Here is a 27543-nt window from a genome sequence, read left to right on the forward strand (position 1 = left end):
TCTAGGCGCTGCAGGCCGGAACCGCGGGACTGCTACCGTCGCAGGTTCGAATCCTGCCTCGGGCATGGATGTGTGTGATGTCCTTAGGTTAGTTAGGTTTAAGTAATTCTAAGTTCTAGGGGACTGATGACCTAAGATGGTGCTCAGAGCCATTTGAACCATTTTTTTGCATTTGGGAAACGAAAACAGTTTCTCTTCATCCCAGACAGATGCTATGGTCGCTACGAAAGTGCTGTTTCGTTGACAGATGTTACCTTGCGGGTACACGAGGGTTAATCGTAACAGTTTCTTCGAGCCGTGCGGAGTGGCCGCGCGGTTTGAGGCGCTCTGTCACGGATTGCGCGGCCCCTCCCGCCGGAGCTTCAAGCCCTCCCTCGGGTATGGGTGTGTGTGTTGTTCTTACAAGGGAACCTCCCCATCGCAACCCCCTCAGATTTAGTTATAAATTGACACAGTGGATAGGCCTTGAAAAACTGGACACAGATCAATCGAGAAAACAGGAAGAAGTTGTGTGGAACTATGAAAAAATAAGCAAAATATACAAACTGATGAGTCCATGCGCAAGATAAGCAACATCAAGGACAACGTGGTCCCGCGGTTAGAGTGAGCAGCTGCGGAACGAGAGGTCCTTCGTTCGAGTCTTCCCTCGAGTGAAAATTTTACTTCCTTTATTTTCGCAAAGTTAAGATCTGTCCGTTCATTCATTGACGTCCCTGTTAACTGTAATAAGTTTAGTGTCTGTGTGTTGCGACCGCACCGCAAAACCGTGCGATTAGTAGACGAAAGGACGTGCCTCTCCAATAGGAACCGAAAACATTTGGCCGCAAGGTCATAGGTCAACCGATTCCTCCATAGGAAAACACGTCTGATAGATTCTATACGACACTGGTGACGGCATGTGCATCACATGACAGGAATATGTTGTCGACCCACCTAACTTGCACACTTGGCGAATGGGTAAAAGGATTCTTCTACCTTGCCTGATTTAGGTTTTCTTGTGGATGTGATAATCACTCCCAAAAAAGTGATGAAAACATAACGAGTTTGTCACATAAACTGCAAGAAATGAATGCAACAGTTTCACAGTCGCACAGTTTTCCCTGTGCTCTGTCAAAACATATGTTTTTTACGTTTTCAAATGTTTCCGTGTGTAGACCGTGAAATCCTGCATATGTCCAAGCAAATCTGAACATGTCCTGGAATTTTGGAGAGCTAAGTTGATTATGTGTGAGTGCCTGAACTTTGAGAATTGTCTGAAAATAAAAATTTAAACTTTTCACTCGAGAGAAGACTTGAACCAAGGACCTGTCGTTCCGCAGCTGCTTAAGCTAACCACGGGACCACGGCGCTCCGAAGCTCACACTCTCCTTGATGTTGCATACCTTGCGCATGGACTACTCAGTTTGTATATTTTGCTTTTTTCATAGTTCCACACAATTTCTTCCTGTTTTCTCGATTGACCTGTGTTCAGTTTTTCAAGGCCTATCCCTGTGCCAACTTATAACTAAATCTGACGGGGGTGCGATGGGGAGGTTCCCTTGTCAGCATAAGTTAGTTTAAAGCAGTGTGTAAGTCTAGGGACCGATGACCTCAGCAGTTTGGTCCCATAGGAAATCACACACATTTGCACATTTTCTTTCTTGGATTTGTAGGAAAATACGCATTTGTGGTCTCCGTATGTGATGATGAAATATGCTTATTTTTCAGTTGTCTATCGATCCCGTCAGTTTTGAGTCTATTATGCGCCACGAAATTTAGGAATGGTTTTCTCAAAACTGGAGGGGGAGCGGGCAGAGTGAGGGGGGGGGGGAGGAGGTTTGAGCCAAAATACCTTCGGGGCTTTCATTTTACGTTGTACACACAGGACATGCCAAGTACGAGCCGAATCGTTTGGCCGCGTCTGAGGCCTTCTCCTTATTAGACCAGAGATCAGTTAACTTATGATCTGCACCCTTTCAGATCTTGTTGTTTATATCAACGGTACGTGTACCGCTTGATGACAGGGAGGCTTACAAAACACAGGCTGTGAAGCATGGCGCTCAGCGTTGCTGAGACAGCATCTTTCCCCCTGAACTTCCTGCGTGTCTCGACCGTAGCCTCGAAGACGGCCTCCTTGTGCGGCCGCGCCTCTGAGGCGCCTCGGCCGCCTTGCACGCCGCAAGTTCGACGTAATTAGGTTTTCCCGCCGCCGTCGACTGAACTTTACACAGTATCGATTGCCGGCAACGTCTTTAAGCAGGCGTTCTTTCGGGCGCCCGCGCTCCCTTTGGGCCCGGACGACGTCTTGCTAACTTGCTAGTTACCCGGCGTCCAATTAGGCGGCGCCGGAGGCGGGGCGGGCCGCGCCGGAACGAGCCGAAGTGGCGCGACGACGCACGAGCGCCGTCTCCGTCGGGGCTTCCCCCTCGCTGGCGGGGTAATAGTTTAACTACACGCCGCGCGGGTCGCCGCCTATGCCACGCCAATTACGTTCACGGCTACGAGAACGCGTTGTCGGTTCGTGTAGCCTTGTCGTCACTTCCTTTCCACACGGCGCCTGCCAGTCTAAAAGCGGCGGCTCCCTTTTGCAGACCGCGCGTGGGAGTAATGTCGCCTACACAGCTTGTCAGAGGTTGTTGGAAAACAGTCGAGAGCCTTGTTAAAATAACCCATTTGGGAGCCGAATGGATACTATCTGCGGAGCTACTTGGTATATAAACCTGGACTGCTGTTCATCTACATCTACATCTACATCTATACTCCGCGAGCCACCTTACGGTGTGTGGCGGAGGGTACTTATTGTACCACTATCTGATCCCCCCTTCCCTGTTCCATTCACGAATTGTGCGTGGGAAGAACGACTGCTTGTAAGTCTCCGTATTTGCTCTAATTTCTCGGATCTTTTCGTTGTGATCATTACGCGAGATATATGTGGGCGGTAGTAATATGTTGCCCATCTCTTCCCGGAATGTGCTCTCTCGTAATTTCGATAATAAACCTCTCCGTATTGCGTAACGCCTTTCTTGAAGTGTCCGCCACTGGAGCTTGTTCAGCATCTCCGTAACGCTCTCGCGCTGACTAAATGTCCCCATGACGAATCGCGCTGCTTTTCGCTGGATCATGTCTATCTCTTCTATTAATCCAACCTGGTAAGGGTCCCATACTGATGAGCAATACTCAAGAATCGGACGAACAAGCGTTTTGTAAGCTACTTCTTTCGTCGATGAGTCACATTTTCTTAGAATTCTTCCTATGAATCTCAACCTGGCGCCTGCTTTTCCCACTATTTGTTTTATGTGATCATTCCACTTCAGATCGCTCCGGATAGTAACTCCTAAGTATTTTACAGTCGTTACCGCTTCCAATGATTTACCACCTATGGCATAATCGTACTGGAATGGATTTCTGCCCCTATGTATGCGCATTATATTACATTTATCTACGTTTAGGGAAAGCTGCCAGCTGTCGCACCATGCATTAATCCTCTGCAGGTCCTCCTGGAGTACGTACGAGTCTTCTGATGTTGCTACTTTCTTGTAGACAACCGTGTCATCTGCAAATAGCCTCACGGAGCTACCGATGTTGTCAACTAAGTCATTTATGTATATTGTAAACAATAAAGGTCCTATCACGCTTCCCTGCGGTACTCCCGAAATTACCTCTACATCTGCAGATTTTGAACCGTTAAGAATGACATGTTGTGTTCTTTCTTCTAGGAAATCCTGAATCCAATCACAAACCTGGTCCGATATTCCGTAAGCTCGTATTTTTTTCACTAAACGTAAGTGCGGAACCGTATCAAATGCCTTCCTGAAGTCCAGGAATACGGCATCAATCTGCTCGCCAGTGTCTACGGCACTGTGAATTTCTTGGGCAAATAGGGCGAGCTGAGTTTCACATGATCTCTGTTTGTGGAATCCATGTTGGTTATGATGAAGGAGATTTGTATTATCTAAGAACGTCATAATACGAGAACACAAAACATGTTCCATTATTCTACAACAGATTGACGTAAGCGAAATAGGCCTATAATTATTCGCATCTGATTTATGACCCTTCTTGAAAATGGGAACGACCTGCGCTTTCTTCCAGTCGCTAGGTACTTTACGTTCTTCCAGTGATCTACGATAAATTGCTGATAGGAAGGGGGCAAGTTCTTTAGCATAATCACTGTAGAATCTTAAGGGTATCTCGTCTGGTCCGGATGCTTTTCCGCTACTAAGTGATAGCAGTTGTTTTTCAATTCCGATATCGTTTATTTCAATATTTTCCATTTTGGCGTCCGTGCGACGGCTGAAGTCAGGGACCGTGTTACGATTTTCCGCAGTGAAACAGTTTCGGAACACTGAATTCAGTATTTCTGCCTTTCTTCGGTCGTCCTCTGTTTCGGTTCCATCGTGGTCAACGAGTGACTGAATAGGGGATTTAGATCCGCTTACCGATTTTACGTATGACCAAAACTTTTTAGGGTTCTTGTTTAGATTGTTTGCCAATGTTTTATGTTCGAATTCGTTGAATGCTTCTCTCATTGCTCTCTTTACGCTCTTTTTCGCTTCGTTCAGCTTTTCCTTATCAGCTATGATTCGACTACTCTTAAACCTATGATGAAGCTTTCTTTGTTTCCGTAGTACCTTTCGTACATGATTGTTATACCACGGTGGATCTTTCCCCTCGCTTTGGACCTTAGTCGGTACGAACTTATCTAAGGCGTACTGGACGATGTTTCTGAATTTTTTCCATTTTTGTTCCACATCCTCTTCCTCAGAAATGAACGTTTGATGGTGGTCACTCAGATATTCTGCGATTTGTGCCCTATCACTCTTGTTAAGCAAATATATTTTCCTTCCTTTCTTGGCATTTCTTATTACACTTGTAGTCATTGATGCAACCACTGACTTATGATCACTGATACCCTCTTCTACATTCACGGAGTCGAAAAGTTCCGGTCTATTTGTTGCTATGAGGTCTAAAACGTTAGCTTCACGAGTTGGTTCTCTAACTATCTGCTCGAAGTAATTCTCGGACAAGGCAGTCAGGATAATGTCACAAGAGTCTCTGTCCCTGGCTCCAGTTCTGATTGTGTGACTATCCCATTCTATACCTGGTAGATTGAAGTCTCCCCCTATTACAATAGTATGATCACGAAACTTCTTCACGACGTTCTGCAGGTTCTCTCTGAGGCGCTCAACTACTACGGTTGCTGATGCAGGTGGTCTATAGAAGCATCCGACTATCATATCTGACCCACCTTTGATACTTAACTTAACCCAGATTATTTCACATTCGCTTTCGCTAATAACTTCACTGGATATTATTGAATTCTTTACTGCTATAAATACTCCTCCACCATTGGCGTTTATCCTATCCTTGCGGTATATATTCCATTCTGTGTCTAGGATTTCGTTACTGTTCACTTCCGGTTTTAACCAACTTTCCGTTCCTAATACTATATGCGCACTATTTCCTTCAATAAGAGATACTAATTCAGGAACCTTGCCCTGGATACTCCTGCAGTTTACCAATATTACGTTAACTTTTCCTGTTTTTGGTCTCTGAGGACGGACATTCTTTATCAACGATGATAATGTCCTCTCTGGTAAGCCGTCAGGTATTTTATCGTTTCGCCCAAGGGGGGGTCCCTCTAACCTAAAAAACCCCCGTGTGCACGCCACACGTACTCTGCTACCCTAGTAGCTGCTTCCGGTGTGTAGTGCACGCCTGACCTGTCTAGGGGGGCCCTACAGTTCTCCACCCAATAACGGTGTAGTAATTTATCCGCGTTCCTGTTTTCTGATTCATTATTAAACCTACTCCTACTTTAGCCTTGTTTTATTTTGTATTTATAACCCTGTATTCACCCGACCAGAAGTCCTATTCCACCTGCCACCGAACTTCACTAATTCCCACTATATCTAACTTTATCCTATCCATTTCCCATCTTAAAATTTCCAACCTGGCTGCCGATTAAGGGATCTGGTGCACCACATACCGACCCGTAGAACGCCACTTTTGTTTTTCCTGATAACGACATCCTGCTGAACAGTCCCCTCCCGGAGATTAGAATGGAGGACTATTTTACCTCTGGCATATTTTAACGAAGAGGATGCCGTCATCGTTTAACCATGCAGTAGAGTTGCATGCCGTCGGTAAAAATTACGACTGTGGTTTTCCCTTTCATTTGCAGCCGTTCGCAGTACCAGCACAGCGAGGTTGTTTTGGTTGATGTTAACAGTCAACCATCCAGACTGTTTCCCCTGCAACCACTATACTTCAGGAACCATACGTTTGCCTGACCTCTCAAAAGAAACCCCTCCGTCGTGGTTGCACCTACGGTATCGTTACCTGCATCACTGAGGCACACAAGCCTCCCCAGCAACGGCAAAGTCCATGGTTCGTTACTAAAGTAATTTCGCATAAAATCGGCTAAAATGCTTAAAATTAAAAGGTAAAGTATGAAATAGATATCTGATCCACTCAGTTCCATTTTAACTCGCACTTTGACACAGAAGCACAAAATACTGTACGTAAGACTGAGCCCACAGCCAATTTGTAAACCGAAATAGATTGTACCTAAACAACAGCTAAAACAATGTAAAAGGGAAGTGTGATTAGCTAATCACTGAGAAATGATAAGAGAGCCACACACCATGAAAACATATTAAGAACTTTTATGTAATAATCTATGCAAAAGGTCGCACGGACCCACTTAAAAGAAAGACTAAAAAGACTTATTAACTGATGTGCCATCTAACTTAGGAGGCGATGAAAAAATGTGATTTATGTTCGTAGAGTTTCTGCAGCACCTGACCTTTTGCATAGGTTATTACATAAAAGTTCTTAATATGTTTTCATGGTGCGTGGCTCTCTTTTCATTTCTCAGTGATTAGCCAATCACACTTCCATTTTACATTATTTTAGCTGTTGTTTAGGTACAATGTGTTTCGGTTTACAAATTGTCTGTGGGCTCAGTCTTACGTACAGTATTTTGTGCTTCTGTGTCAAAGTGCGAGTGAAAATGGAACTGAGTGGATCAGATATCTATTTCATACTTTACCTTTTAATTTTAATCATTTTAGCCGATTTTGTGTGAAATTACTTTAGTAACGAACCACGGACTTTGCCGTAGGTGGGGAGGCTTGGTGCCTCAGCGATGCAGGTAACGATACCATAGGTGCAACCACGAGGGAGGGGTTTCTTTTGAGAGGCCAGACAAACGTATCGTTCCTAAAGTACAATGGTTGCAGGGGAAATAATCTGAATGGTTGACTGTAACATCATCCAAAACAGCCGCTCTATGCTAGTGCTGGTACTGCAAATGGCTGCAAATCAAAGGGAAAACCACAGTCGTAATTTTTACCGATGACTAGCAGCTCTACTGCATGGTTAAATGGTGACGGCATCCTCTTGGGTAAAATATTCCGGAGGTAAAATAGTCCTCCATTCTAATCTTCGGGAGGGGACTGCTCATGAGGATGTCGTTATCAGGAAAAACAAAACTGGCGTTTTACGTGTCGGTATGTGGTACATCAGATCCCTTAATCGGCCAGACAGGTTGGAAAATTTAAGATGGGAAATGGATAGGATAAAGTTAGATATAGTGGGAATTAGTGAAGTTCGGTGTCAGGAGGAATAGGAGTTCTGGTCGGGTGAATACAGGGTTATAAATACAAAATAAAACAAGGCTAACGCAGGAATAGGTTTAATAATGAATCAGAAAACAGGAATGCGGATAAATTTCTATGAACAGCGTAGTGAACACCCTATTGTAGACAATATAGACACGAGGCCCACGCCCATCGCTATCCGCAGATAGTGAGATTGAAGAAATGTACGACTAGGTAAAAAATTTTTCAGATACTTAAGGGAGACGAAAATTAAATAGTCATGGGGGACTGGAATTCTGTAGTAGGAAGAGAAGGAAAAGTAGTTGGTGAATATTGACTGGGAGAAAGGCATGAAAGAGGAAGTCGCCTGCTAGAATTTTGCACAGAGCATAATTTAATCATCGCTAACACTTGGTATAAGAATCATGGAAGAAGTTTTTATACATGGGAGAGACCCTGAGACACCGTAAGGTTTCCGACTGATTCAATAATGGTATGACAGAGATTTGGGAACCAGATTTTAAATAGTAAGACATCTGCAGGGTCAGATGTGGACTCTGACCACAGTTTATGGGTTATGAACTGTAGATTAAAACTGAAGAAACTGCAAAGAGGTACGAATTGCAGGAGATAGGACCTGGATAGACTGAAAGAACCAGAGATTGTTGAGATTTGAGAGACTGTATTACGGAACAATATCCATGCACAGGGGAAAGGAATACAGCAGAAGAAAAGTGGGTAGCTTTGAGAGATGAAAGAGTGAAGGCAGCAGAGGATCAAGTAGGGAAAAAGATGAGGGCTAGTAGAAATCTTTGGCTAACACAAGAGATACTGAACTCAATTGAAAAGGAGAAAATACAAAAACGTAGTAAATGAAGCAAGCGAAAGACAACACAAACGTCTAAACTAGAAGATTGACAGGAACTGCAAAATGGCTGCCGGCCGGATAGGCCTAGCGGTTCTAGGCGCTACAGTCTGGAGTCGCGCGACCGCTACGGTCGTAGGTTCGAATCCTGCCTCGGGCATGGATCTGTGTGATGTCCTTAGGTTAGTTAGGTTTAAGTAATTCTAAGTTCTAGGAGACTGATGACCTAAGATGTTAAGTCGTATAGTGCTCAGAGCCATTTGAACCACTTTTTATTTTGCAAAATGGCTAGGCAGGAACGGATAGAGGACAAACAGAAAGATTCAGAAGCATGTACCACTAGTGGAAAGATAGATACCGTCTACAGGAAAATGAAACAGACCTTTGGACAAAAGAGAACCACCTGTATGAATGTCAAGACCTTAGAGGGAAATCAGACCCAGGCAAAGAAGGGAAAGCTGAAAGGCGGAAGGAGAATACAGGGTGGTCCATTGATCGTGACCGGGCCAAATATCTCACGAAATAAGCGTCAAACGAAAAAAAAAAATACAAAGAATGAAACTTGTCTAGCTTGAAGGGGGAAACCAGATGGCGCTATGGTTGGGCCGCTAGATGGCGCTGCCATAGAACAAACGGATATCAACTGCGTTTTTTAAAATAGGAACTCCCATTTTTATTACATATTCGTGTAGTACGTAAAGAAATCTGAATGTTTTAGTTGGACCACTTTTTTCGCTTTCTGATAGATGGTGCTGTAATAGTCACATGCATATGGCTTTCATTTTTAGACGAACAGTTGGTAACAGGTAGGTTTTTTAAATTAAAACACAGAACGTAGGTACGTTTGAACATTTTATTTCGGTGCATGCTGTTACAGCTTGATTACATGTAAATACCACATTAATGCAATAAATGCTCAAAATGATGTCTGTCAACCTCAATGCATTTGGCAATACGTGTAACGACATTCTTCTCCACAGCGCGTAGTTCGCCTTCCGTAGGAAATCAGCATACACTGCACCATTTAGATTGTCATCGATAAAATTGGCGCCAATTATCCTTCCTTCCATAATGCCGCACCATACATTAAGCCGCCAAGGTCGCTGATGTTCCACTTGTCGCAGCCATCGTGGATTTTCCGTTGCCCAGTAGTGCATATTATGCCGGTTCACGTGTTGGTGAACGACGCTTCGTCGCTAAATAGAACGCGTGTAAGAAATCTGTCATCGTCCCATAATTTCTCTTGTGCCCAGTGGCAGAACTGTACACGACGTTCAGAGACGTTGCCATGCAATTCCTGGTGCATAGAAATATGGTACGGGTGCAATCGATGTTGATGTAGCACTCCCAACACCGATGTTTTTCAGATTCCCGATTCTCGTGCAATTTGTCTGCTACTGATGTGCGGATTAGCCGCGACAGCACCTAAAACATCTGCTTGGGCATCATCATTTGTTGCAGGTCGTGGTTGACGTTTCACATGTGGCTGAACACTTCCTGTTTCCTTAAATAACGTAACTATCGCGCGAACGGTACGGAGACTTGGATGATGTCGTCCAGGATACCGAGCACCATACATAGCACAAGCCCGTTGGGCATTTTGATCACAATAGCCATACATCAACACGATATCGACCTTTCCCGCAATTGGTAAACGGTCCATTGTAACACGGGTAATGTATCACGAAGCATATACCGTGCGCACTGGCAGAATGTTACGTGATACCACGTACGTATACGTTTGTGACTATTACAGCACCATCCACCACAAAACGAAAAAAGTGGTCGAACTAAAACATTTACATTTCTTTACGTACTACACGAATATGTAATAAAAATGGGGGTTCCTATTTTTAAAAAAACGCAGTTGATATCCATTTGACCAATGGTAGCGCCATCTAGCGGGCCAACGATAGCGCATTCTGATTTCCCCCTTCAAGCTAGAAGAGTTTCGTTGTGTGTAGTTTTTTCGTCTGATGCTTATCGTGAGATATTTGGCCCGGTCACTATCAATGAACCACCCTGTATAAAGGGTCTATACAAGGGAGATGTACTTGCGGGTAATATTATAGAAATGGAAGAGGACATAAATGAAGATGACGTGGGAGATGTGATACTGCGTGAAGAATTTAACGGAGCACTGAAAGACCTAAATCGATACAAGGCCTGGGGAGTAGACAACATTCTATTAAAACTGCTAATAGCCTGGGGAGAGCAAGCCATGAAAACACTCTTCCATCTCATGAACAAGATGTATGAGACAGGCGAAATACCCTCAGACTTCAGAACAAATATAGTAGCTCCAATTCCAAAGAAAGTAGGTGCTGACAGGTGTGAATATTACCGAACTATCAGCTTAATAAGTAATGGCTGCAAAATACTAACACGAGAAAAACTGGTACAAGCCGACCTCGGGGAAGATCAGTTTAGATTCCGGAGAAATATAGGAACACGCGAGGAAATATTGACCCTAAGGCTTCGTAAGAGATATTTTGACTAAAGTTCAGTCTTGATCACGTCATGTATGTTTTAATGATACAGGTGACCGGTTTCGGTTCTTTTTACAAAACCATCATCAGAACCTGGCTCCTTTAGGATGGTAGGCGGAGCTCTCCTCGCTGCTACGCAGTTGACTGCGTTCTTTTTACAAAACCATCATCAGACCCTGGCTCCTTTAGGATGGTAGGCGGAGCTCTCCTCGCTGCTACGCAGTCAGAGCTCCGCCTACCATCCTAAAGGAGCCAGGGTCTGATGATGGTTTTGTAAAAAGAACCGAAACCGGTCACCTGTATCATTAAAACATACATGACGTGATCAAGACTGAACTTTAGTCAAAATATAACAATTTATTTATCACTGCATTCCAAATATGTTTACCAAAATTGTTCGTAAGAGATAGGTTAAGGAAAGGCAAGCCTACGTTTATTGCATCTGTAGACTTAAAGAAAGCTTTTGCCATTGTTGACTGGAATAATCTCTTTGGAACACTAAACGTGACAGAGGTAAATTACAGGGAGCGATCGACTATTTACAGTTTGTACGGAAACCAGATGGCAGTTGTAAGAGTCGAGGGGCATGAAAGGGAAGCAGCAGTTGAGAAGGCAGTGAGACAGGGTTGTACCCTATCCCTGATGTTATTCAATCTGTACATTAAGCAATCAGTAAAGGAAACAAAAGAAAAATTTGAAGTAGGAAATAAGTTCAGGGAGAAGAAATGAAATCGTTGAGGCTTGCCGATGATATTGTAATTCTGCCAGAGAAGAATAGCAGTTGAGGGGAGTGGACAGATCCTTAAACGAGGATATAATATGAACATCATTAAAAGCAAATCGAGGATAGTAAAATGTAGTCGAATTAAATCAGGTGATGCTGAGGGAATTAGATTATGAAAGGAGACGCTTAAAGTAGTAGATGAGTTTTGCTATTTGGCATGAAAATAGCTGATATTGGCCGAAGAAGAGTGGATGTAAAATGTAGACAAGCCTTGGCAAGAAAAGTGTTTCTGAAGAAGAGAAATTTGTTAACGTCGGGTATTGATTTAAGTGTCAGAAAGTCTTTTATGGAAGTATTTGTATGGTGCGTAGACATGTATGGAATTGAAATATTGGCGATAAACAGTTTTGACGAGAATAGACTAGAAGCGCTTGAGGTATGGCGCCATAGAAGAATGCTGATGATTAGATGGGTACATAACGTAACTAATGAGGAGGTACTGAACAGAATTGTGCAGAAGAGAAATTTGTGACAGAACTTGACTAAAAGAAGGAATCGGTTGGTAAGAAACATTATAATATAGTACATCAAGGGATCTCGTATTTAGTATTGGACGGAAGTGTGGGGGATAAAAATCGAGAAGGGAGACCACGAGTTGACTACAGTAAGCAGATTCAGAAGGACGTAGGTTGCTGCAGTTACTGGGAGATGAAGAGCCTTACACAGGATAGAGAATCATGGAGAGCCACATCAAACCAGTCTTCTGAGTGATAGCCACAACAATACAAGGGCTCTGATGGCCATAGTTTCGAGCACCCTGTGCATACAGGGTGTTAGTGGGATAAGTGCAGATATTTCTGTTGCTAACTGAGGACCGTGTACTGAACAGGATTACATACCTGTAAGTTTTACTTCCTTTGTAGACTAATAATTATAGTTATTCCGAATAGTATTATTTTAGGTTGGCTAGTATCTCCACGTACGCGTGGCACAAGTAACTCATTAGTGCTTGTTTTCCGCTGAGCTGCAGGTCAGGTACTGAAGTGTGGATGCGTGGAGGCAAAATGGAAATTCTACACTGACAGGACATGTCCGAAAGAACAGAGACCACGCATTCATACAACTGTTTCGCCTAGGTGGGAAATGGATCCACCTTCTTCAGTGCGGATGCGCTAGTACGTCCGACTTCTTGGGGGAATCTCAGAGTAGCGACAAAGGGAGAAATGGAGAGGGACTGTGGACAGGTGTCGCTGGGTGGGAATGTGGGTGGACCGGGAGGTGGCTCTGAGCACTATGGGACTTAACATCTGAGGTCTTCAGTCCCCTAGAACTTACAGCTACTTAAAACTAACTAACCTAAGGACATCACACACATCCGTGCCCGAGGCAGGATTCGAACCTGCGACTGTAGCAGTCGTGCGGTTCCGGACCGAAGCGCTTAGAACCACTCGGCCACAGTAGCTGGCGCCCCAGGTGGCACAGTGGTTAACACACGTGCCTAGTAAGCACAAGATGCCAGGTTCGAATCCCTGTCCGGCCCACATTTTCACTGGTCACTGCTGATCCTGTGTAATTTCCAGATTCAGGTGCTATCAGCAACCGCTTTTCTTTCCTTTCTCCTCCCTTCACCTTCAATTTACATATAAGTTATTAAAGGTGGCTGACAGATTTACACGCTGGCCTGAGGCCTTTCTGACTACTAACATGGCCGCAGAAACCGTAATCACAGTTTTTGTAGATAGCGAGATTTGGGGTCCCTCAGACGACAACAGAAGACCACGGAAGGCAATTTGAATCGTCACTGTTCCACGAGCTCTCGCGACTGTGTGGCCGGTCGCATATTAGGGCAACCAACGACTGCTGCACTAGCAACGGGACAGTGGACAAAGAAGATCAGGGCTACATCGCAGCTCAACTGGTGTACATAGAGCGTCTGAGACTTCTGGCAGAAATCATCTCTGCAAAACCAAGGCTTTTGTCTAATGAGGAAGCCGCAACAGAATTTGAACAGTTTCTCCAAAGAAGCATGATGCAAAAACGATCTTCTTCTCTAAAAGCTCATGGTACTAAACCTGTCTTCGTACCCAAGACCTACAATAAATCTCGTACACTTGCTTACCGGGCGATGCTGTACGACTACCTTTAAGATCTCCTCACACAAAACCTTATAACGTCATCCAACGTGGAGCAAATTCGTTCAGGATGGCGTAGAATGACAGGGAAGAAACGACTGAAGCCAGCTGGCTTGTAGGTCATTTGACTTTTTTGCTCGTCAAACCAAGGGTCACTGATATACATGAATTTACCGACATTTGGTCAAACCAACATTGGAGTCTTCAATCACATTTTGTATCCAGCCAGCGTACAATTATTTGAAAGTGACTTTCTTCACAGGTTAAGAATTGAAAAGATGAACAGTTTTTGTTCAAACCAGTAACACAAGCATCTGGTGGAACAAGACAGTTGCGAAAATTTTGTAAAATCACAAAAATAACTCAATATCTCCTACAGACGTCCTCCCCCCCCCCCCCACCTCCCCCACGAACCACCCCCGCCTCCCTTCCCCGATTCTTCCACGAGGGACGTTTGCAATGTGTCCAAAAATTTAATTCTTCGATTTTGTTTTCATTCAGTAGTAATATTTGCTGACAAATAGTTCCCAAAATTTCATTTTAGAAATCACATATGAACTGGTGGAGAAAAAAAGAATCTACGTTTCTCGATGTTTCCCGGGCACGCTTCTTTTCGCAACTGCCTGTGGAATAATAATTTCTACACCGACTAGAAATGCATTCCAGAATGTGTAATCATTGATGTTCTGTCCACATAAGTGTTATAGCGTTTGGGCTTCAGTGTAGATGCATTCACTCTAACAATTCTTGAAAAATGACAGTCGTCGTGTGTCTAGAGCTGACGTGTCTATTCAGGACCTAGAAAATGAAACAAGACAACGGAAAAGAAGGTACAAGACAAGTCTTGAGGACGAAGAACATCCTGAACACTATCCTGAGAATGTATAACTGAAGAAAATGTAAGTGTAATCCTTAAAATCTTTTTCCTGAAAAATACATTTGCTGACACTACGCACATTTTTCTCAGGACATCTGTGATACGTCGAATAATGCCTTGAAATTTGGCTCACACGTTTCTTAGAGTGCAGCAAATAAACACACAGAGTCAAATGTTGTGTTTCAGATGAGATATGTAGTTGTTGAAATTCCTATACCGATTCCTGTCAAATGGATATACAACGTTATAATTTTTTTTATTAAAGCTTTTCAAAATTGCTCATGTACGAGGGGCTTTCAGTATGTAATATAATACCTTTTCTGTGAAAGTAGATTTTTTTTTAATATTCGAATACATCATATTATTCATCACTCTTTTGGCTACAAAACCATATTTTTCAACATAATCTCCGTTCAATACAACCGGTAGACGAGGGTGTCAGTACTACCATCAGAGACACCCAGTCGAGAAACGAAATGATTGTGATCCACAGATCACCTCGAATGAGAGTATCCGCACGTTCCAACATTAAAGGAGTCACAGCCGTGCGCGGCTGGCCGGTAGGCGGGAGATTGGACAGATTTGGGCAACCCCGTTGTAATGATTACAAACGCCTCGCCCAGCGGCTCGTCGTGCTGTTGTTCGCTGCGAGGTCTCCGTAGACATTCTGCAAGCGCCTATGAATATCTGCGATGCTATGGTCTTCCGCCAAAAGAAACTTAGTGACACCTCTCTGCTTGAAACACATCTCCGTTACAGACATCATTTTGAAGACTACACGAAGCGCCGCCATCTATCGAAACTTAATGAAACTAAATGGGCCGAAGCGGGAATATTCCATGATGTCCTACAACAAATTCTGTATTTTTCAACGGAAATTGGGCGAGAAGAAAATTACGTATTGAACGCCCCACGTATAATTGTTTATATGGATGTAGACATAACACAATTCAAATTTGCCAGTAGTTGGTGTAAGAGTTTATCAAGAAAAGAAACACTAATAATTATAGATGTAAGAAAATTTATATTTTTACAGTGATATCTAAATTCGAAGAACAGTTTTGTGAACTGAGTTTCAAGTTGCATTATACTATTGCTAACCATCATATAAAATTTTATGAAGTTTATCTTAAATATCTTTGGCGCACTGTTTGGTAGCATAAGTGTATGCGTTTCATGCACGTTCCCCATCAAACAATCGAACTCCTATGCATACAATAACCACAAAATTTTGATTATGTTACAGATATTGACGTGTTAAATATTTGACGTTAAGGATGGAAAACATTACGCGGATATATGGGAGGAAAAGGATTAGGAAAGATTTGGACTTATGTTGAAGATTTATTGATAGTCACTAATTATCAAATAGTGGAAGAGTGGTTCTGGATAATTAGCGCTCCGTTATATAAAAAACTTGTTTTTCACGTATCTGAATGTTTATGACATCATATCTCTTGGATTATGTGTCGTAAAATGATATCGTTTTGCAGGTACATACAGGGGTGTATATGGATATTGTCTGCATATTGTGTTGCGAACAGAGTTAGTAGTAGGGAAGTAAATTAAAAAGCGATGTCTAATATTGAAATTTTACTGAATGAACAGCAAAAATGCGGTAAGCGATAAACTCGTTTCTTTTCATTATTCTGCGTGGGGTGTCAGCGAGAAGAAGTTGTGAAAATGTTTAAAACTGTGTATAAAGTTTGCTGGAAGTTACTGCGCGCTCTCGTTCACAAATAATGGATGTAGATAGTCTGTGTAATTTGCGCGCTGCGAATTATTCTGCATCAAGACACGTCTACTGTCTCTAACTTAAATACTTCACTACTGCGTTCTACTTTTAACATAAGCTTGTGCCTGTTAATGAATAGAATACGACAGCGTATTAACTTTTTAAATTCGGCCAATAAATGTATGAAATATTGCAAATCAAGTTTTTGTTGCCTTTGGAAGCCAATTTGCAGTTGGGACAAAGTGACTGGGTAACCGGGTTACCATTTTGTGCTACAGATTGTGTGGCAAATGTTGCAGTTGTACTGTTTCTAATTCTCTAATTTACATCTAAGCCAGATCATCACATCACAAATTAAACTGCAAGAAGGAATTTCACACTTTTACTGTTACCATTATTAGGACTCTGTATCTGAATCAGTGAAAATGGAACACTTACATGATTACTTTGTTATCCGTCTGTTTATCTGTCCGCTTTTCGAAAACCTTTTTCCTGAGGAACGGGTACACGTAGCACGTTGAAATTTATGTCACATACTAGGGTCTGTAGTTCGTATACGATATAATAAACGGTAGCTTACAGGTCAATGCAATCAAAAGATACGATTATTTACGTCACATGTGTTGATACTCGCAAACTCACTCATCAAAACCTGTACGGTACCTCCAGTTAGTCTGAAATCTCGAAATTTTGGAAAGAAGGAAGGTTCCTCAGTTCAGGTAAGTGGAAAAATCCGAAATTGTTAATTTGTAATTACATTACACGAAAACATTTTTGTCATTTGTTATCGGACTGTCGGTGTGTCCCCCCGGCTGTTATAACCTCTTTTTCTTAGAAACTGGCGGATAAGTTGAAATTTATGTTATACACTGAGGTCCATGGTTCTTTGGTGGTGCAAAAACGTCAAGCTTCGAAGTCAGTACAATTAAAATATCGGCCATTTATGCCACATATTTTGACACTTCTTGCTTGCGGGGGTAGTTGCTTCACCGCGTAAGATCGTAACACTGTTCCTCTTTGCAATCGTCGTGCGAACGTCGAAATGGCAGGTATTGAGATAACCGATCGCAGAATTGTTCAAAATTCAAATGTGTGTGAAATCTTATGGGACTTAACCGCTAAGGTCACCAGTCCCTAAGCTTACACACTACTTAATCTAAATTATCCTAAGGACAAACACACACACCCATGCTCGAGGGAGGACTCGAACCTCCGCCGGGACCAGCCGCACAGTCCATGACTGCAGCGCCTGAGACCGCTCAGCTAATCCTGCGCGATCGCGGAACTGAAAAGCACCTACAATCGCTAAGTAGTAGAAAGGCGTCAGGACTAGGTGAGATACATATAAGATTCTGTAAAGATTATGTGAAAGAACTTGCTCCCCTTCTAACAGTAAAATATCGCAGATCCCTTGAGCAACGAAAGGTACCTAGCGACTGGAGAAAAGCGCAGTTCATTCCCGTTTTTAAGAAAGCCCGTAAGACAGATCCACACAACCTATATCGTTGACATCAATCTGTTGTAGAATTATGGAACATGTTTTATGCCCAAGAATTATGGCGTTTTTGGAAAACGAACATCTCCTATATAAAAATCAACATGGATTCGGCAAACAGAGATCCTGCGAAACTCAGCCCGCTCTGTTCCTCCATGAGATCCACAGTGCAATGGACAACGGCGTTCAGGTTGATGCTGTGTTCCTTGATTTCAGTAAGGCATTTGACACTGTCTCACATTGCCTTTAATGGAAAAAATACGAACTTAACGGAGTTTCGGAGCAGACTTCAGATTGGATTCAAGACATTCTTGCAAATAGAACTCAACACGTCGCTCTTAACGGAACAAAATCGACAGATGTAAAGGTAATATCCGGACTACCACAGGGAAGTGTGATAGGAGCATTGCTTTTTACAATATGTATAAATGATATAGTAGAAAGCGTCGGATGCTCTTTAAGGCTATTCGTAGATGATGCAGTTGTCTATACCAAAGTAGCAACGCCAGAAGATAGCAAAAATTCGCAGAGCGACCTGCAGAGAATTGATGATTCGTGAGGACTCTGCCAGCTGACCCGGAAAATAAATAAATGTGCCATATTGCGTATACAGGGTGATCCATTAATAGTGACCGGGCCAAATATCTCACGAAATAAGCGTCAAACGAAAAAACTACAAAGAACGAAACTTGTCCAGCTTGAAGGGGGAAACCAGATGGCGCTATCGTTGGCCCGCTAGATGGCGCTGCCGTAGGTCAAACGGATATCAACTGCGTTTTTTTTTAAAATAGGAACCCCCATTTTTATTACATATTCGTGTAGTACGTGAGGAATATGAATGTTTTAGTTCGACCACTTTTTGCGCTTTGTGACATGTCGCTGTAATAGTCACAAACGTATAAGTGCCGACGGTATTTGATTCGTGATACATTACTCGTGTTAAAATGGACCGTTTACCAATTGCGGGAAAGGTCGATATCGTATTGATGATTGGCTATTGTGATCAAAATGCCCAACGGGCGTGTGCTATGTATGGTGCTCGGCATCCTGGGCGACATCATCCAAGTCTCCGTACCGTTCGCGCGATAGTTACGTTATTTAAGGAAACAGGAAGTGTTCAGTCACATGTGAAACGTCAACCACGTCCTGCAACAAATGATGATGCCCAAGTTGATGTTTTAGGTGCTGTCGCGGCTAATCCGCACATCAGTAGCAGACAATTTGTGCGAGAATCGGGAATCTCAAAAACGTCGATGTTGAGAGTGCTATATCACCATCCATTGCACCCGTACCGTATTTCTATGCACCAGGAATTGCATGGCAACGTCTCTGAACGTCGTGAACAGTTCTACCAATGGTCACAAGAGAAATTACGGGACGATGACAATATTTTTGCACGCGTTCTATTTAGCGACGAAGCGTCATTCACCAACAGCGGTAACGTAAACCGGCATAACATGCATTATTGGGCAACGGAAAATCCACGATGGCTGCGACAAGTGGAACATCAACGACCTTGGCGGGTTAACGTATGGTGCGGAATTATGGGAGGAAGGATAATTGGTCCCCATTTTATCGATGGCAGTCTAAATGGTGCAGTGTACGCTGATTTCCTAAGCAATTTCTACCGATGTTACTACAAGATGTTTCACTGCATGACAGAATGGCGATGTACTTCCAACATGATGGATGTCCGGCACATAGCTCGCGTGCGGTTGAAGCGGTATTAAACAGCATATTTCATGACAGGTGGATTGGTCTTCGCAGCACCATACCATGGCCCGCACGTTCACCGGATCTGACGTCCGCCGGCCGAAGTGGCCGCGCGGTTCTGGCGCTGCAGTCTGGAACCGCGAGACCGCTACGGTCGCAGGTTCGAATCCTGCCTCGGGCATGGATGTGTGTGATGTCCTTAGGTTAGTTAGGTTTAACTAGTTCTAAGTTCTAGGGGACTAATGACCTCAGCAGTTGAGTCCCATAGTGCTAAGAGCCATCTGACGTCCCCGGATTTCTTTCTGTGGGGAAAGTTGAAGATTATGCTATCGTGATCCACCGACAACGCCTGACAACATGCGTCAGCGCACTGTCAATGCATGTGCGAACATTTCGGAAGGCGAACTACTCACTGTTGAGAGGAATGTCGTTACACGTGTTGCCAAACGCATTGAGGTTGACGGACATCATTTTGAGCATCTATTGCATTAATGTGGTATTTGCAGCTAATCACGCTGTAACAGCATGCGTTCTTTAGAAAGCATCGCTCCTGCGAAACGCAACTCGCCCTTTTTTCACATATCTTGCGAACCATGGATGATGGGTATCAGACGGATGCCATATTCCTTGACTTCCGGAATGCGTTTGACTCGCTGCCCCACTGCAGACTCCTAACTAAGGTACGAGCATATGGGATTGGTTCCCAAATATGTGAGTGGCTCGAAGACTTCTGAAGTAATAGAACCCAGTACGTTGTCCTCGATGGTGAGTGTTCATCGGAGGTGAGGGTATCATCTGGAGTGCCCCAGGGAAGTGTGGTAGGTCTGCTGTTGTTTTCTATCTACATAAATGATCTTTTGGATAGGGAGGATAGCAATGTGCGGCTGTTTGCTGATGATGCTATGGTGTACAGGAAGGTGTCGTCGTTGAGTGACTGTAGGAGAATACAAGATGACTTGGACAGGATTTGTGAATGGTGTAAAGAATGACAGATAACTCTAAATATAGATAAATGTAAATTAATGCAGATGAATAGGAAAAAGAATCCCGTAATGTTTGAATACTCCATTAGTAGTGTAGCGCTTGATGCAGTCACGTCGATTAAATATTTCGGCGTAACATTGCAGAGCAATATGAAGTGGGACAGGCATGTAATGGCAGTTGTGGGGAAGGCGGATAGTCGTCTTCGGTTCATTGGTAGAATTTTGGAAAGATGTGGTTCATCTGTAAAGGAGACCGCTTATAAAACACTAATACGACCTATTCTTGAGTACTGCTCGAGCGTTTGGGATCCCTACCAGGTCGGATTGAGGGAGGACATAGAAGCAATTCAGAGACGGGCTGCTAGATTACTGGTAGGTTTGATCATCACGCGAGACTTACGGATATGCTTCAGGAACTCGGGTGGGAGTCTCTGGAGGAAAGGAATCGTTCTTTTCGTGAATCGCTACTGAGGAAATTTAGGGAACCGGCATTTGAGGCTGACTGCAGTACAATTTTACTGCCGCCAACTTATATTTCGCGGAAAGACCACAAAGATAAGACAAGAGAGATTAGGGCTCGTACAGAGGCATATAGGCAGTAATTTTTCCCTCGTTCTGTTTGGGAGTGGGACAGGGAGAGAAGATGCTATTTGTGATACGAGGTACCCTCCGCCACGCACCGTATAGTGTATTGCGGAGTATGTATGTAGAATTATATGTTCTCAGAAATGATAAGCTCACAAAGGTACATGTATCACATTGGAACAAACGAAATAAAATGTTCAAACATACCTACGTTATGTATTTTAATTTAAAAACCAACCTGTTACCAACTGTTCGTCTAAAATTGTGAGCCATATGTTTGTGGCTATTACAGTGTAATCTATCAAAAAGCGAAAAACGTGGTCCAACTAAAACATTCACATTTCTTTACGTACTACACGAATATGTAATAAAAATGGGGGTTGCTATTAAAAAAAAATGCAGTTGATATCCGTTTGACCTATGGCAGCGCCATCCAGCGGGCCAACCCTAACGCCATCTGGTTTCCCCCTTCAAGCTAAACAAGTTTCGTTCTTTGTAGTTTGACGCTTATTTCCTGAGATATTTGGCCCGATCACGATCAATGTAGCACCCTGTATATAGGAAAAGAAATCCACTACTGTATAGCTACACTACTGATGACAAACAATTGGAGACAGAGCGACCTTAAGTGGAATTACCAAATAAAACAGATAGTGGGAAAAGGAGACACCAGACTCAGCTTCATAGGAAGAATCTTAAGAAAATGTAACTCGTTCACAAAAGAAGTGGCTTATAAGGCGCTTGTTCGTCCGATTCTTGAGTATTGTTCATCTATCTGGGATCCCCTACGGGTAGGACTGATAGCGGAGATAGAGAAGATCCAACAAAGAGCGGCGTGTTTCGTCACGGGATCGTACAGCCGGAGAGAGAGCATTACGGAGATGCTAAACAAACTCCACTGGCAGACGTTACAAGAGAGGCGTTCTACATCACGGAGAGAGTTAGTATTCAGATTTCGGGACAACACTTTTCAGGAGGAGTCGGACAATATATTACTTACCGACAATCATTCTTCCCACACACTATTCGTGAGTGGAACAGGGTTGGAGGGAACAGGTAATGATACCGAAAGTACCCTCTATCACACACTATTTGGTGACTTGAGGAGTATGACGTAGATGTAGAATCGAAGAATTTGGCAAGAAGCTAGGTTTCACAGTACAAGTAAAGGGAAAAAAATCAGAAAAAAATATTCGTTCTGTCATTTGTTGTCCGACTTCACACATGAAATTATAACATGCTCGAAAGTCTTGGAATCCCTAGAATCGATAACTTGCGAGTATCAATGTCGATAACAGGCAAAAATCGTCAAGATCCTCATTCCCGGAATGGATGAACTGTCTATATGCGTAATGAAGTCTGTACGGAACCCTCAGTGCGGGAGTGCTACTCACACATGGCCAGTTTTTCTTATAGAAATTCTTGCTTAACTTAATAATTTGAAAGCTGTTTTGAAAATGGTTAAGCTTTGCATCAACATTTATACAACATTCGTAAGAAGTGTGTCAGCACTCTCCATTACATTGATTAAAATTACATTGATTATCGAAAACAATATGGCCAACTTAAGGCTACTCTTTGCATTGTGTAAGATTCTGCGATTCTCTATGGAAATAAATAAGCACTCAGATATCGATAGTAAAATCTGTGGGCGAAACATGGAAGCGCGATTCTAAGCATTGTTGAGATGGCCAGAAGAGATTTAGATGACTTAACTACGCATGAAGATGGAATTCAAGGTAAAATTCGCAAGCATAGCGCAAAAGCAATTGCAGGGTTAGGCTCGTGATTGTTAGTCCGAGTTTGCAATAAATCAGTTAAAGAAGCCTCCTTATCCTCCAAATAACAATAATTATTCTCCACATCTAATTCATAAGTATGCTGTGGATGTTAAATGTTAATGTAACTTTGCAATTGGAATTATTTGTTAATCTGGCACTCAGTCATTATTGATACTTCTAAGGTCATTGTCAGGCATGTCGCCATTATTAATACTTGTCAAACTATTATTGGTCTTGATGATTTCTGAAGTGTTTAAATAAACTTAATTTATGGTTCAAATGGCTCTGAGCACTATGGGACTCAACTGCTGTGGTCATAAGTCCCCTAGAACTTAGAACTACTTAAACCTAACTAACCTAAGGACAGCACACAACACCCAGCCATCACGAGGCAGAGAAAATCCCTGACCCCGCCGGGAATCGAACCCGGGAACCCGTGCGTGGGAAGCGAGAACGCTACCGCACGACCACGAGATGCGGGCCAAAACTTAATTTATGAAATCCCATCTTACAAGTTATTTAGTAGTTAACAGGACCCAAGCAAACGACTTTTTATTTCACTATTTCTTAGCAATAATAAGCTTTTTGCCGTTTCTGCTGCATCTGCTGCGAATTGCTGTAAACCACTTGGAAAAAGGCAGTCGTATAAAGAGGAGAGTGTAGAGCTTAGGGCCAAAACCGAGACACTGACACGTGTCATGTACTCTAATCCAGTAAATTCCGTTGCACAAGCCAGATTCTGTATCACTTGTAAATTCTTGTTCAAATACGCAGTCAGATAGCTTAGGTATTTATTGTTACTGGTTCATTTGTTCCTGTAGTTTTTCATATTCAAATACGCAGTCAGATAGATTATCCAAATGTTAGTTTTAAGAATTTCGTGTAACGATTTGTTGAGGGCTTAAATGACTGTGAAACTGACACTCATACAACACGCACATAGTGTTACGCAAGTCAGATTCCAATTACTGATAGCTGAGGTTGTTTATCGAGTCCATTTTCACAGACGAACATCGGCTTTATTTGTTGAAGGCACGTTACACATTGTAATTCACTATATTTCAGAACAGAAAAAATCTTTTAAGAAAAAAAAGATAGCTCCATCAATAAGAGCAGTGCCCGCTACAAGCAAAATTGTGGTTTCGATTCCCGGTTCGAAACAGTTTTAATCTGATAGACGTTCCAAAACAGCGCACGCGGCGCTGAAGTGTGAAAAATTTATTTTAAGACGGTTTTGTTTATATAATTACATTATGCGGTTCAATTGCAGTTGCTGTTGGCGATTCTGTGCTCCCGACTGCATTTTTTCATTACTTCCTTGGCATATGTTAGTTTCGCCACAATGTCACACACTGACTTACGCATCACCAAACGTGCAGTTTAACGCTACGTTTATAGTCCCAGTGAATATGATTTCGGTCACGAAATTTTGTTCCGTTCTGGCTTAATCTTTGGAAACGGTACAGGGTTATTTTCGAAAGTACCACGAAACTTTCAACCAGAAATTTATGCACTCCTGTTACGCAAATGTGGAAAACGCGTGACGTCGTCAACAGCTTTAAAGGTTGGAAATGCTCTTGATAACAGTAATGCGAAACTAATTGCCGCGAACGTGCTGGCAGTTTTATAATCCGGCGCCGCGCTGCCTCTAATACATTATTGATTGTATGGCGTAGCGCGACAGTTACGAAGAGTAATTTTCAGCGGGCCATCATCGGCCCCACATTCTGCCAATTTGATGAAGCGCCGGGCTAATGATGCGATCGCGTAGTGCTGCGCTGCGTTTACAAAGTTTAGTTTCGACCGAGCGATCGGCGGCTCTCGCATGACGTCGGGAGCGCGCTTGAATGGTTACGCTGCTTTTGCGCTCGTCGTCAGGGCTGCACGAAATGTCTCGTCTACCAGGTGTACCGGTATGAAATGAGCGTTAAGATACAAATGTGTCGTTAGGGAACATTTGTTGTGAACGTGCCTTACTTTTTTTTTGTTTGGTTGGTATGACGTCTGTCAAAGATATTTAGTATACATCAAGTCATGGAACAAACAACATCATATGTTTTCATCGTGTTAACAATGTCGAATTTTGGATCAGGAAGTGATGATTTGCGGAAAGCGTTAATTTTTTGTTTTCATTTGAAAAAAAGTACTGCAGAGTCGCATCGAATGCTTTTCGAGGCATAGGTGATCATGCTCTATCAGAAGCAACATATAAAAGATGGTTTCAACGGTTCAGAAATAATGATTTTGATGTAAGAAATGAAGAACGGGGAAGACCACCAAAAAAGTTCGAAGACACCGAATTGCAAGCAATATTGATTGAAGATGATACTTTGAGTCAGAAGCAAATGGCAGCAATGCTAAATGTTGCACAACAAACAATTTTTGACCGTTTGAAAGCTATGGGAAAGATCCAAAAGTGTGGAAAATGGGTGCCACATGAATTGAATGAAAGACAGATGGAAAACCGAAAAACCATTTGTCAAATTTTGCTTCAAAGACATGAAAGAAAATCAATTTTGCATCAAATTGTTACTGGCGATGGACTTATTTTAAGAATCCTAAACTTGAAAAATCATGGGTTAATCCCGGGACAACCATCAATATCGACTGCAAAACCAGATCGATTCGGCAACAAGACAATGCTCTGTGTTTGGTGGGATCAGGAAGATGTGGTGTATCATGAGCTTCTAAAACCCGGTGAAACTGTGAATACTAATCGCTACAGACAACAAATGATCAATTTGAACTAAGCATTGAAAGAAAATAGACCAGAATGGGCTAGAAGACATGGCAAAGTAATTTTTTTACACGACAATGCACCTGCACACACAGCAAAACTGGTTCAGGATACAATCAAAACACTTGGCTGGGAGCTGCTATCCCACCCGCCGTATTCACCAGACTTGGCCCCTTCCGACTACCATTTGTTTTAATCAATGGGACACGCATTGGCTGAGGAACACTTCGATTCCTACGAAGAAGTCGAAAATTGGGTGTCTGATTGGTTTGCTTCAAAAGACGAACATTTATATTGGCGTGGTGTCCACAAATTACCAGAAAGGTGGTCAAAATGTATAGAAAGCAATTACCAGTACTTTGAATAAAATGTTTTTACTTTTCAATTCAAAATTAGTGTTTCATTTTCACAAAATGACGCCCATTTCATACCGGTACACCAGGTATATTACAAATAAGCGAGCATTTAGTAGACGAAAAATCTGAAGTTTCATCTCACTGAAAACCATATCTTCTCATTCGCTTGACAACTGGAAGGATATGAAACCGGTAATACAGGAATGTGATAGGTGTGTTCGAAGTGTAGGTGATGAAGTCTTCTCGGGTTATCAACCGAGTAAAGGCGTCGTTCTGAGGCAACGTTTCAAGTTTCCAATATGTCATCTTCAGGTGAATTGTCGGATTCGCGTTCTGACCGCACGCCTCCGGAAGGGGTTGTCGCGGCCCAATGGGGGGGGGGGGGGGGGAGATTCGGGGGCCGGTGGTGGTGAGGCCTCCCTGCGTGCTGGAGGGTTCGGGTGTCGCATTCCGTCCGCTGCCTTCGCCGGTTTCGCATCGGAGCGTTCTTGTCGTATTTTTGTTATGGCTGCATCTCATGCGAAGCTAAGTTGGAAGCTGCTATTTCGGTTGGCACGGTTATCACGGACTCGTATTTCCACGGCCTCTTTAAAGATCGAATCACAGAACACATTCACCCTACACAGCGGCCTTGCTTGTTTGAAGCCAAACACATACTTTTCCTTGAGACTGTGATCCGCCGCTGCAGATTTCTCCTTTTGGCCTAAGCGAACGCTCCAAATGTTTTCCGAGTAGCGTTGAGATATACAGGGTGGTCAATTGATCGTGGCCGGGCCAAATATCTCACGAAATAAGCGACAAACGAAAAAACTACAAAGAACGAAACATGTCTAGCTTGAAGCGGGAAACCAGATGACGCTATGGTTGTCCCGCTAGATGGCGCTGCCATAGGTCAAACGAATATCAACTACATTTTTTAAAATAGGAACCCCAATTTTTATTACATATTCGTGTTGTACGTAAAGAAATATGAATGTTTTAATTGGACCACTTTTTTCGCTTTGTGATAGATGGCGCTGTAATAGTTACAAACGTTTGGCTCACAATTTTAGACGAACAGTTGGTAACAGGTAGGTTTTTTTAAATTAAAATACAGAATATAGGTACGTTTGAACATTTTATTTCGGTTGTTCCAATGTGATACATGTGCCTTTGTGAACTTATCATTTCTGAGAACGCATGCTGTTAAAGCGTGATTACCTTAAATACCACATTAATGCAATAAATGCTCAAAATGATGTCCGTCAACCTCAATGCATTTGGCAATACGTGTACGACATTCCTCTCAACAGCGAGTAGTTCGCCTTCCTTAATATTCGCACATGCATTGACAATGCGCTGACGCGTGTTGTCAGGCGTTGTCGGTGGATCACGATAGCAAATATCCTTCAACTTTCCCCACAGAAAGAAATCCGGGGACGTCAGATCCGGTGAACGTGCGGGCGATGGTATGGTGCTTCGACGACCAATCCACCTGTCATGAAATAT

The 27543-nt window shown here is 42.9% G+C and overlaps 1 protein-coding gene across 1 annotated transcript in view; it reads right to left on the reverse strand.

The window, feature by feature from the left end:
• The window catches only part of LOC126419416 (brain-specific homeobox protein homolog), a 129311-nt gene that overhangs the window by 17391 nt on the left and 84377 nt on the right, over positions 1-27543 (reverse strand). The window lies entirely within an intron of this gene.

The sequence above is a fragment of the Schistocerca serialis genome, chromosome 9, assembly GCF_023864345.2.
Source record: "Schistocerca serialis cubense isolate TAMUIC-IGC-003099 chromosome 9, iqSchSeri2.2, whole genome shotgun sequence".
In the NCBI taxonomy this organism is placed as follows: Eukaryota; Metazoa; Arthropoda; class Insecta; order Orthoptera; family Acrididae; genus Schistocerca; species Schistocerca serialis.